The sequence below is a fragment of the Dipodomys ordii genome, unplaced genomic scaffold (genome assembly GCF_000151885.1).
Source record: "Dipodomys ordii isolate 6190 unplaced genomic scaffold, Dord_2.0 Scaffold96, whole genome shotgun sequence".
NCBI classification, from domain to species: domain Eukaryota; kingdom Metazoa; phylum Chordata; class Mammalia; order Rodentia; family Heteromyidae; genus Dipodomys; species Dipodomys ordii.
The window spans coordinates 4,592,483-4,605,012 of record NW_012267312.1 but is presented as its reverse complement, the minus strand read 5'-3'; the positions used below and the strand labels follow the sequence as shown (position 1 = coordinate 4,605,012).

At 37.6% G+C, this 12,530-nt stretch overlaps 1 protein-coding gene across 2 annotated transcripts in view; it reads right to left on the bottom strand.

Moving 5' to 3' along the window:
* The window catches only part of Prrg1 (proline rich Gla (G-carboxyglutamic acid) 1), a 98,421-nt gene extending 94,347 nt beyond the window's left edge, over positions 1-4,074 (bottom strand). Inside the window, exon 1 of one of the 2 annotated variants that reach the window (XM_013026707.1) lies at positions 3,921-4,074. The gene's annotated coding sequence lies outside the window, so the exon portion shown is untranslated. The remainder of the gene's footprint in view (positions 1-3,920) is intronic. The other variant, XM_013026708.1, reaches the window with a different exon arrangement.
* Between the last annotated feature and the right edge of the window lie 8,456 nt (positions 4,075-12,530).

Genomic DNA, 12,530 nt, shown 5'->3' with positions numbered 1-12,530 from the left:
TACAGAGGGGTTACAATTGCATGGGCAGGATAATGCGTACATTTCTTACCAAGCATTGCAGCCTCCTCCTTTGTTTACCCTTCACATCCCTTCCCAGCCTCCCCCCTCCCCCCCAATCCCAATCCTTCTCCTTCCCCCCCTTCCCCCCCCCCCGACCGACGTTGTAAAGCTCGTTTTGGACATGACAACTTGTACTTCTCATTGTTGCAACAGGTCCACCTATATCCTTAAACAACTGGTTTTTCCCCATCTCCTCCACAAGTTATACTGACATCAAATATAGTGAAAGCAGGGGTTATACTGTGGGGGAGGGACATACAAAGCAACAAAGAGATAATCTTATAAATGCGTTAGAAACACATGCATGAAAGAAAAAAAAAACATTAAAATACATATCTAAGGGTTCATTTTCCTGACATCACATTATCTGACCTTTTCCGCTTGATCTTATACATTCTTTACAGGAGATGATACACACATCCTTTAAGACACTTTGTTCTAAACTTCAGAATTAGAAAAACAACAGAAATGCAAAGAGGGAAGTTTAAGTAAAGAAATATTTAACAAGGAAGCTACAATAATAATGGCTTGCTTTGTAATATCTTTTCAGTAGGTGGGCTTATACGTTACAGAAATGAAGAACTTCACAGTAAGAAATTTCATCCAACACTGGTGGCTCATATCTCTTTTCCTAGCAATGTAAGAGGCTGAACTTTGAGGATCATGGTTCGAAGCCAGCATGGGCAGAAAAGTCGAAAAGACGCTAATCTCTAATTAATAAGTGAGAAGCCAGAAGAGGAGTGAGCTGTGGCTCAAGTGGTAGCGTAGAAGCCTTAAGCAAAAAAGCCAAACAAAAATGAAAAGCCCTGATTTCAAGCCCCACTACTGGCATACACATACACAATAAAAGGAAATTTCCAAGTACACATCTTCTCTGGGTCTCAAATTTTCTTTGTAAAAACCAGATTTTTTGGAGGAAGGGAGGTCACTGTTATGAGGAAAAGTGATGTATAAGGTAAAATACTTTTACAGATAGGTGGATGGAGTTGAGCTTAAGTGACAGAAGCAAATAGAGTTTACTAATGACCAGAATAGGTTCTCTGATTTACAGGCACAGAAACCTGGACTAACAAAACAGTCAATCCTGACTCATTTTTAGACTAAAGAATCAATTCCATTCTTTTACAAAATGAGTGATCACAAATTCATTCTTGAGATGAAAGCTGGGGGTAGGAATGATGAGATTTGAGTGGATCTAGTGAAAAGCATGAAGAAGTTAATTCTTGTTTTATGGGCTGCAGGTTACTGGAAGGCCAGGGATGCAGGTGGAACTAAATGAGATATCAAAGACAAGATGGTAGAAATGATCAGACCAATTATACCACAAAATATTATAAAATGAAAAGAGATCCAGCAGGGTGCCTGTTGCTCATGCCTATAATCCTAGCTACTCAAGAGGCTGAGATCTGAAAACCATGGTTCAAAGCCAGTCAGGGCAGAAAAGTCCATGAGACACTTATCTCCAATAAACTACTCAGAAAAAGCCAGAAGTGGCGCTGTAGCTCAAGTGGTAGAGTGCTAGCCTTGATTCAAATTAGCTTAGGGACAGCACCTAGGCCCAGAGTTCAAGCTCTAGGACCAACCAAAAAAAAAAAAAAAAAGACAGAGATCCATTAGCTAAAGGCTATTTAGAAGTACTGTATAATACAATTAATTATGCTACAGCTTTCTTTAGATGCTTTAGCCTTTAGAGGATAGCATTTGTCAAGCTGGATTCACTTGTAGCACCTCCTAAATTACAACAACACCCTATTTTTGTCCTTCTGTAAATAGTTAACTTTCTGTTACAAAAAGTTGACTTTTCACTAGTTTTGGTGTCAGAAGTTAGCCTTGATCTTTTTCTGGTCCTTATTTTTCCTTATCCGCTAAGTGTTTATATCTCTTTTGTAACAATGTACTATGACTAATACATGGGAACACATTTCTGTCTTTATTCCTTCTCTATATCCAAAAAATGTTACTCAAATATTATATCCAACTTCAGCATTCAGCTTTTTCCTATTATCAGATGAATTTATGCAGAAAAATTATTATCTTTCTAACAGTATTTATTAACACATACCTCTTTTAGCTTTATTAGGCACCCTCACATGCCCAACTGACTTAGGTATAACCCAAGACAAGAGAATCCTGTTTCGAAGACAGGCCAGGCAGAAAAGTCAGTGAGATTTTTTTATCTCCAGTTTTCCAGCAAAAAGCCAAAGGTGGAAGTGTGCCTTGTATTGTAGAGCCCTAATCTTGAGTGGAAAACCCTAAGAAAGAGTATGAGGGCCTAAGTTCAAGTCCCACTACTAGCACAAAAAAATAAAGATAAAATAAGTCTAGTGATATCAGTTTTACAGACAAGGAGATAATTATTTCACTGTGGGAAAGGTGGCAAATTTTTCTGGGAAGTGAACTGCGCTAAGTCTGAAAAGATGAATTAGAGTTAATCAGGTACCGTTATTACCATAAACCTTGAAATTACTAGAAGATAGAGTAAAATAACAAAATTCTGCTCACTTCATACCTAAGGGAAAGCAATTATATCTTTAAATATGCATCAGATTTTAAAGTAAACGTTTAAAAAACAGGATTGACAACCAAGGGAAAGGAGTGGAGGAAGAGGAATTTCAATTAATTTTGTTGTATTAAGTTAAAACAATGGGTGAAAATATCAACATCTATGATTGGGAACATACACACCATATTTTTTAAAAGATTCTAAAATTAAAAATTAAAGCCTATGAACTCATATTTAATATCACAATATTTTCTCTAGTGTTTTCTATTCTTGATATCATACTTAAAAGTTCTGAGTCTGCCCAAGTACTTGGCAGCGATCTCCCAATAATATAACTCTTGATTGAAACCATCAACAGTCTTTTACCCAACTTTTCACTTACCCAGACTTGTGCAACTTCACATCCTTCAGTTAGGCTTTCTATTGTGACTACCAAAAGGGAAGAATCGAACTTTAAGATTTGTCACTCTACTTCTTTCCCTCCCATTCAATTATTTCCTGTCAAATGCCATTAGTTTCGTTTTTCTTCTGCAAATACGTGTATAACACAATCACAAAAGCAATGTCTGCACAAGAGCCTGAACTCACACACACACACACACACACACACACACACACACACACACACACACACACAAAATCTACTCATAAACCTCTGGGGCTTTTCCTACTACTAATCAAAATCGCCGGACCAGGAAGACGGAAAAGGCTGAAGCAGGAAGGTTGTTTTCTTCCTTCCACTCCACCACGCTACCCCCCCCCACCCCATGATTCCCAATCCCCTAAGGCCACACCACGACTTTGCAAGCACCCCTCCCACACACACCCGCCCCCGCTGTCACCAGCCACTGCGTACGAAACAGTCATAGCCTTTGTTAAAATGTCCATGAGCACAATGGACCAGAAGAGGGACACATTCCCCCGGACGCGGTTAAGGAAAGTAACAAGAACGCCACGCCCTCCATGGCAATAATCCAGGCCGAGAGCCCACCTCCCCTAAATCTTTACCCCAGTGATGGGGAATGTTCCCGGCAAATCTGTACCTCAAGAAGCCAGAGCGGGAGCAAAGGGATAAGCCTGGGACGCCTCTCAGGGGGCACCAAGCCGGGGGACTGAACTTGAAGCTGGGATATGCTCCAGAGCCTGGGCGAACCTCCCGATTCTGCCAAGCTCGTGTATGGACTTCCAGCGTCTGGGTTGCCTCTCTTTAGTTTTTCTCCTCAAACACACCCTCCTCCTCCACTCCCGCCACAGCGCACTCTGCTCCGCACGCGGCCCCAATCGGCACACTCCAGTAGTTGAGCTACCAACATTAAAAAGCACATCTGAACAGTTTCTCCTCACCCACCGAACTCACCCACGTCCACCTCGATCCTTCCTGGTAAGCTCGCCTGGGACGGCGTTCCCTCAGAGGAGCCCAGCTCCGCTGCCACACTTACCACGGGTCCCGCTCCGCTACTCCGCGCTCAGCGAGGGGCAAACCGCGCCTGCGCTCTCACACTACTTGCCAAGCCTTGCGGGAGCTAAAAGCCAGGAGCCGACCGAAAGGGCTGTGGGAAGCAACGGGGCCGCCTGGGGCGGGGTTAGGAATGAAGGGGCGGGGCCGTAAAGGGGTGGGAAACCAGGGGCGGGGCCCAACGGAGTGGGAAAGGAAGGAGTGAATCTTCTGCCACCACCTTCGCCTCTGAGGGAAAGCGCCTTCCACTGGGGTCCTTCATCGTGTTGTCTGTTTATAACACTGACAGAAAAACTGATAAGGCCCTTTTGTGCACCCCCACACTTACCATTGATCGAACCTGGCTTGATGCACAACCATGTAGTCACCCTTTGGGATCTCCCTATCTCTCCCTCAAAGCCCCGTGTTCCTACCCACATTTCTTCCTTTTGACACACTTTGTGCCCATCTCATCAGGCATTCTTCTTTGCCGTAGTCATTTTCCCCCTTATTGTGCATAGTCCTCAGCCTTCACGAAGCTGGAGGCATGGAGATTTTTAATTCACAGGCCTCTGATGTAGGACTGTGTGTAAGCCCGGATCATGATTGGTAACTAGCCAACCATTGCCCTCTGTTACAGCTCAGGAATTGCCCTTTCCCCAGGACAAACTTTTGCTGCTGTTTCTGGACAACTTTGGAGAACAGCAATCTGCTTTCACTTAGAAAGAATCTTGATCAAACCTACAGAAGCCTCTTGGGAAGGAGAACTCAGGTTGTCAAATAAAGCCCAACTTTGATTCTGCTTTTTAGATAGATATCTTTAGAACCTTAGGATTCTGAAACCCTAACAGAAAATAAGGCCGTGTTTTCTGATGTTAAGCACTTTGAGGAACCTACCTTGATTATTATTCCATGCTACATGTGCTTAATATTGAGCTCTATACTCTTCTGTTTAAGTTCTGCACAGCTGTGACAAGACATCTTGCATGTCTTCAGATCAGCTATTAAAATAAACACATCTCACTGAATACAAAGTGAATTGGGTGTTGGCCTAAAGTGATTTATTCATATTTTCCCCTTCTATTTTTTTGTGCTTCAGTCATGATAGAATTAAGAAACATTTAGCTTAACAAAGGAATTGCCACAGAGCCACACCAATGGTCATTGCCAGTAATAATTTTGATTGTGACTCGTTCAATCAATAATGGTAGTTACCAGACTTTCCTAATCTCTTTATAGGAGAATCTGGGAACTGCCATTAAAAAACTAAATACGGTGAAATTCTTCCTATTAGCTTCTTTGGGTCTTACATTTGTGTATATTTTACAAAGCAGATGCTCTGTCCTTAAGAGGCCTTACTACAGAAAGAGATGCTGGCAAATATAGACACAGATTTCAAAGGTCACATAAATCTGTAAGTGCATGGACACAAGATCACCCATGCCATATTCATTCTTCATAGATAATGGATTTTAAAAACAGAGGATTTGTAAGATAATCTTTGCATCTTTAACAGAGGTGTATATGTGGGGGGGGGCTAAATTTTAATCTGATTTCTAAATTTATTTTCTTCTTTTTGCCTGAAATTTGTCAGATTACTGCAGTTTGATTAATAAATACTAAATTGAAGTAGCTTAGGCAAAAAGAGAATGCTATTGTGTAACCCAAGTTGCGAAAGAGTAAGTCTATTATTGGCCTTGGGAATAAATGGAACCAGAAAGTAGAATGTTTCAAATTCCAGCTTTCAATCTTACCTCTCTCAGACAGGGTCATTCTTTCAGTACTTCTCAAAGTCACATTCTGCATGTTTAGAGCTATAACCTCTGACAAATAATAGGCTGAACCCTACCAAGTGCATACCAGATAGAAAGTGTCCCACTTTCCTCACTTCTAGTTTTTAAAAACTTCAACTAAAGAGTGTGCTGGATGGGGGTGAGTATGGTAACCACTCTTGGAAGTAAAATGCATGTGTAATCTAAGAAGCCTCCCCCCGCCCCCCCCCGCCCCCCCCCAAGAAGTATATCTTTAAGCTGGGATTAAAATTTAGGTCTTCAGATAACTTCACTGTTATTGTAAAGATACTGTATAGAGGGGTTACAGTTCCATGAGTAAGGTAATGAGTACATTTCCTATCGAATATTGTTACCCCCTCCTTTGTTTTTCCCCTACCATCCCTTCCCTCCCTACCTCCCCAACTCCTACCCTGACTCGAAATTGTAAAGTTTGTTTTCAACATAATGTCTTGTACGTCTCATCGTTACAATGGGTCAACCTGTATCCTTGTTTCAGCATTTTATTATTTCCCTTCCCCTCCTCAAATTAGAAATATGTATATACAAGATACAGGACACCAGAATCAAATACAACAAAAACAGGGGTTATACCATGAGAAAGAACATACAAAAGAAACAAAAAAATCACATAGTACATTAAAAAAAAACAGCAACAAGGAAAAAGCCTCTTGTGTCCATATCTTGGGGTTCATTTTGCTTAGCATCATCTTATATGGTCATATATACATAGCTTTTGACCTTTTCTGCTTGTCTGGTAAGATTATTCTAAATGTATACTAGTTATTGCAAATAAGGGAAACCATGGGACCTATGTTTCTTTGGGTCTAGCTTACTTTACTTAATATAATTTTTTCTAAGTCTTTCCATTTCCTAACAAATGGGAGTGATGTCATTCTTTCTGATGGAGGCATAGAATTCATATATATATATGGTATATATAATATATATGTGGTATATAATATATAATGCAATATATAATATATTGTATTATATATAATATAGATTTTCTAAGGCATATCCCCCTTCCCCACACACTAGGATGTTAAAACATGTCCCCAAGAAAAGTCAAAGCTCAGTTCTCATGCCTACCTTGGATTATAACCAATACTAATATATATTATATGTTGCATATAATACTAATATATATAATATATATACATTATATAATATACATTATATATACCACATTTTCTTCATCCACTCATTTATTGAGGGGCATCTGGATTGGTTCCATATCTTAACTATGGTGAATAATGCTTCGATAAACATAGTTGTGCTGATAGCTTTAGTATGGCCTTGTTTGTGATTGTTTGGGTAAATGCCCAAAAGTGGGATTGCTGGGTCATTGGGGAGCTGAATGTGTAATCTTGAGGAAACTCCATACTGCTTTCCAGTGTGGTTGAACATACTCCCACCAACAATGCAGTAGGGGTACCTGCTCTTGCTTTTAAACAATGAATATCCCTTTCAGTGCTAAAAGCTGTAATTCTTAAAACTTTCCTATTTGCTTTCTTCTTAGTCTGAGTAATGTGTTGGTCATTCTGTCTTCAGCTAAAAAGTATATAATAATTTGAGCTAAATCTCTTAGCTGTGGGATAAAAGAAGCCAAGCCTCCTTTCATCCCTAAGAAGAAGCCCAACAGTATCTACCTTTAAAGTATTTTATATTTTCTTCCATGAGTTTTCCCTTTGGATCAAAGACTGTTGCCCTTGGGATATTTTTCCCTGTTCTGATATTTAAAAAAAACACAGGGAAACATTTCGTGGCCAAATAATTACATGTTTCCAAAATAAACATTTGAGAAAAGACCAATCTCTAATTACTAAAACTTTTACCACCTAACCAGAAGTAGTTATGATCTTAGAGAAGAAAAGACAAGTCTGTTTTTTCAGGAGATAGTGATTTATTGCCCTATTTTCTAATCAGTAGGATTTTTGAGTGACTCTTGGCCATGCAGTAGACTAGTTGTCAGCATACTTCTAACACCAAGCACTTGAAGGAAAGGTAACAACAGAGATGCAACAACACTAAAATGGCTGATAGTAAATATGAAGGGAATCTTCCTGTACTAGCTACACAAAGTAATTTCAGCTTGAAAAGACCTTTGTATGTGTAGTATATTAAAACAAAAGTGTCAAAGTGAGACAACATGCTAATCAGTAAAAGATTTTGGGCTTTGAGTTTTCTGAGGCATTTCCCCCGTCCCCCACACACTAGGATGTTAAAACATGTCCCCAAGAAAAAAACAAAGCTCAGTTCTCATGCCTACCTTGGATTATAACCAATAATAATCTTGGCAGCCTCAAAGGCAACAATTGTGGTTGGTCTCCAGTGTTCCTAACTTGACACAGGTTGTGGATTATCTTTATGATATAAAAATATTTTATATTAATACTGTGCAGTCTATATTGCTATTGTAATAGAAAGCAGTTTGCTAATTGGACTACCTAGAAAAAAAAGCTGAACAAAATGTCTGAAACCCTAGAAACTCCCAAAATATTCTGTCTATGAATAAATACATTACTCTTTGTTCTTTTATTCATTTTGGAACAACTCCATGAATACATTTCTGGGATCATTTTGATTCTATTAATGTTCTTGGTAATATAATGCAGAAAGTGATAACTGTGGAAAAATAAAGCAACATCTCTCTTGATTGCAAAAAGAAACGTAAAAATGGTCTCTTGTTCTTGTTCTAGCCTTGACTAAAAGAAGAATGTTGGATAGAGTGCCATATATTATCCATACTATTATTTCCCCTGGACATATAGAAAGATGGCATTCCTGACCTCATTTACAGATGAATTGAGACCATTTCATTAAAGTCTAGCAAACAAAAACTAGACAGGATTTATATGCCTTTTCTAATCTGGCTATTAAAAAAACCTAACTTGTGTGTAGCTATTGGCTTCTGTTTCCCTGTAGCAAGAGTTTTGCAAGTCACCTTACTGACATGCCAGATATTTTTACTATTTTCCCCACAAAATAGTGGGAAGATGGATCCCTGTATCATATAATGAAAATGATACTATGCCAACATACATTAAACTTTAAGGGACAAAATGTATACTATAAGGTCTAATGTTTTTATCTGTAATGAGTTAATGGTCCCAAACCTTTAATTTTTTTATCATATCAAGAAAATATCAATTTTCTTCTTTCAAATAACGCTAACTTGTAATATAAATTACTAAATATCTTTCTATTTACTTCTTTTTTTAAGTTAATGGTCTTGAAAAATCCTGTTTGTTTCTTATTTTAAATAACTTATAGTAAGGCGGTCTCTGAATACTCACCTTTTATCAGGTGCATGTTTAATTTATTATTTGTGTGTGTGTGTGTGTGTGTGTGTGTGTGTGTGTGTGTGTGTGTGTGCTAGTACCAGGGTGGTTTGCTTGTTCATGGGCAGTGTTCACTCACTTATGCCAGGTCTCCAGCATAGAAATTTGCTGTTAATTGGAAATGGAGTCTTGAGGATTTCTCCATCGTGGCTACTCTGATTTGGGGCTCCTTAGTAACTAGGATTACAGATTATAGGCATGAGCCACAGGTTCCCAACCTGTTTAAATTATTTTATTACAGCATTTTACAAGTGAAACTACCAATAGAAAATTTTATTTTACAGTTGTAATATAAGAAATGCAATTGAGTTGTAGAGTTTGGCTATTAGTGTAGCTGAGAAGCTCAACAACATTCAACCCTGACATAGGAAATAATTTTAATTTCTGGAAATTAGTATGAATGTCCCTTAAAAGACTAAAAATAGATCTACTATATGATTCTCTGCCAATGTATCTTTCAAATTCCAATTATAGGCTAATCATTGAGCTGAATCATTTGAGAATGTGGAGAGGAAATTTTAAGAGTGGTGATGAATTCACCGCTTTAGAAGAATTTAAGTCCAACTCCTAGAAATAATGAAGCCTGTTAAAATTTGTTTGGGAGGAAATGGAGCTGTGGCTCAAGTGGTAGTAGAACACTAGCCTTGAGTAAAAAGAAGGTCAGGGTCAGAGCCCAAGCCCTGAGTTCAAGCCCTAGGAAAGGCCCAAAAATTTTAGTTTGAGAAAGTGGAAAAGGAGAATGAGGAAGAGTGACCAAGCAGGTCAGTCTAATCAAGATATAGAGATATGTTAAAAAAAAAACAACTGGCATAACTAAAGGATGCCCTAACAATGTGGAAAAATATAATTTAGTGAAGTCAAATCCATATACTATTATTATGAAGAGAATAACAGAAGAGAATAACAGAAAAACATGTCTTCATGATTTATATATTCTAAATTAAGTGAAACTATGGGTAATCACTTAAATGACAATGGTAACCTTATTTGTTAGGCACAGTTATTTATCACATGACTTATATTTTAATGTCAGCTCCTTCTGACATACTTACTATTAAATTAGAATAACTATGCCAGTGATAAAAATCTATAGTTCTCAAACTAACAGTCTTACTGCCTAGCTTATTTGCTTTCTGTCTTCATATAATTTTATTTCAAAACTATTGCCTGTAAGGCCAGTCTTTTAATTTCTCTTTGTAAAGATAAAAATAAGTAGATAGCAAGAGTAAAGGCAATGGGAACAGATACAAAGGATACACAAATGTCACAGGAATCTTAGAGAACAAGAAGTCTTTGGAGCCATATTCTCAATAGATTAAATCTTTCTCAAATGACTGACTACTCATTTTCTGGAAACACTCTGTTAAACTACATATAATGTGTTCAACAATGTCATAACATTGCATTTCACACATTCTAAACAATTCACATTGCTTTAGTGGATGGGGAAAAATTAAAGTGATGCTCAGAAGATGTACATGTACTTATTGCTTCCCAACATTTTATATTACAGATTGTAGTTCTTTTTGACATATTTAATACAGACTGGTAATTTTAATTCAGCTTGATGGCAAGAACATTTTTCCCTTGTATTTGATGAATCTCTGTGAATACTGATTACAATTTTTGTTTTTTATTTAATTTCAAAATATATGGTGTGAGTACTTTTCTTTGTTCACAAATATTCAATCAAAAGTCACAAAGAAAATCTGATAAGAACAAACAACAATGTTACAACGAAGGTGATGTTTTTGCAATTTGAAAGACACTGTTAATAGAAGGATCCCTGTCTGTCTGTGCCCACTTTCGTGTTCAGCTGTTACTTTTGGAAATCCATGGGACATTTTTGCATGGCTTCATAGATTTTTCCCCTTACAATTCTCAGTACAAAGGATAATTGTATCCCAAAGCTGAAGAAACAATGGCACTTGTGCTTATTTTTATTTAAAAGTGAACTATTGTTTCTACTCTGTGCATTCACTATCTTCTGATTTCCTTACAGAGTTTCTTTCTGTGTGTAAAATATTTGTTGAAAATTGATATATTAGAATCACAGATTACAAATTGACTTAGAGTTTTATTTATCTTATCAATGCAGGTAACAATGCCACATCATTCAACAAGTTTGTGATGAAGCACATTGCTACTTAAATTCCATGATACAGCATGCCTATGGAAAGTGGTTGTATCAAGGGTTTTCAGGACCACCTCTCCATTTGAAGATTCACTAGAGAGACTCGTGGGACTCAGAATATAATTGTACATATGACAACGATTTATATGCTATAATCACAGCTATATCATAAGGGGGAAATATGGAAGATTCTACATGTAGGCCTTTTTATGCTTGTTTCCTCCTATGAGGGGCCAAAAAGGGTAAATTCTCCCAGAAACAAAAATGCAACAATGTTCATATAATATTTTTCCTTAGGGAAGTCCACTGGAGACTAAATACTCTGGATTTTTATTGTAGTCTGATCATGTGGATAGTCTCTACCAATCATCTACCAAACATACCAGACTTTCTAAAGAAAATCCAGAGTTGAGCATTAGCTACGTGGTTGGCATGAACAGTTTTAATACACTGAATGACTTTTATAAGTTCTGAGATTAGAAGGCTCCCAGATATTAGCCAAGTACTAATCTTAATAAACACTGTCTGTAGGATAGCACTTTCAGGCATGGCATCTTAATTCTTTTTCTGCACAATGGCTAACCAAGTCTAGCCACTGCAAATGGAAAATTCTTGTGCACTAGCAATTTACATGCAAATAAATTCTCATTCAATTGTAGGCTATGTACCTCAGAAAAGTTATTATTGTAACAATTTATTTTCTGTTTACACATGTAGATTCCTCCCATGTAATTTATCAACTTTTCCTTATAAAGGAAATATAAACTGAAAATCCACAATAAAAACAATTGATCTTACAATTTTTGTCAATGGTTTCATTAACCAGCTTCTCAATGAATTTGATTAACAAGCTGTGGAATTAATCTAAGTTAAAATGTAATTCCTGTCTGATCTTACTGAAAACAAAAAGCCTATTTTGACACTTTAGCTACTATATGTTTTTTTTAGCATGCTTTAATTTTCACATTTTAATAGGTGAGTGGAAGCTACTGTACATTCTTTACTACTCATCTCTCATCTCTACTATTAGTAAGGAAGCCTTTAATACACATGGTACCTAACTTAATTCTTTTTATAGTTAATTTTTTTATTTTATTTGTGAAGATACTGTACAGAGGGGTTACAATTACATGGGCAGGATAATGCGTACATTTCTTACCAAGCATTGCAACCTCCTCCTTTTGTTTACCCTTCACATCCCTTCCCAGCCTCCCCCTCCCCCCCAATCCCAATCTTTCTCCTTCCCCCCTTCCCCCCCCCACCA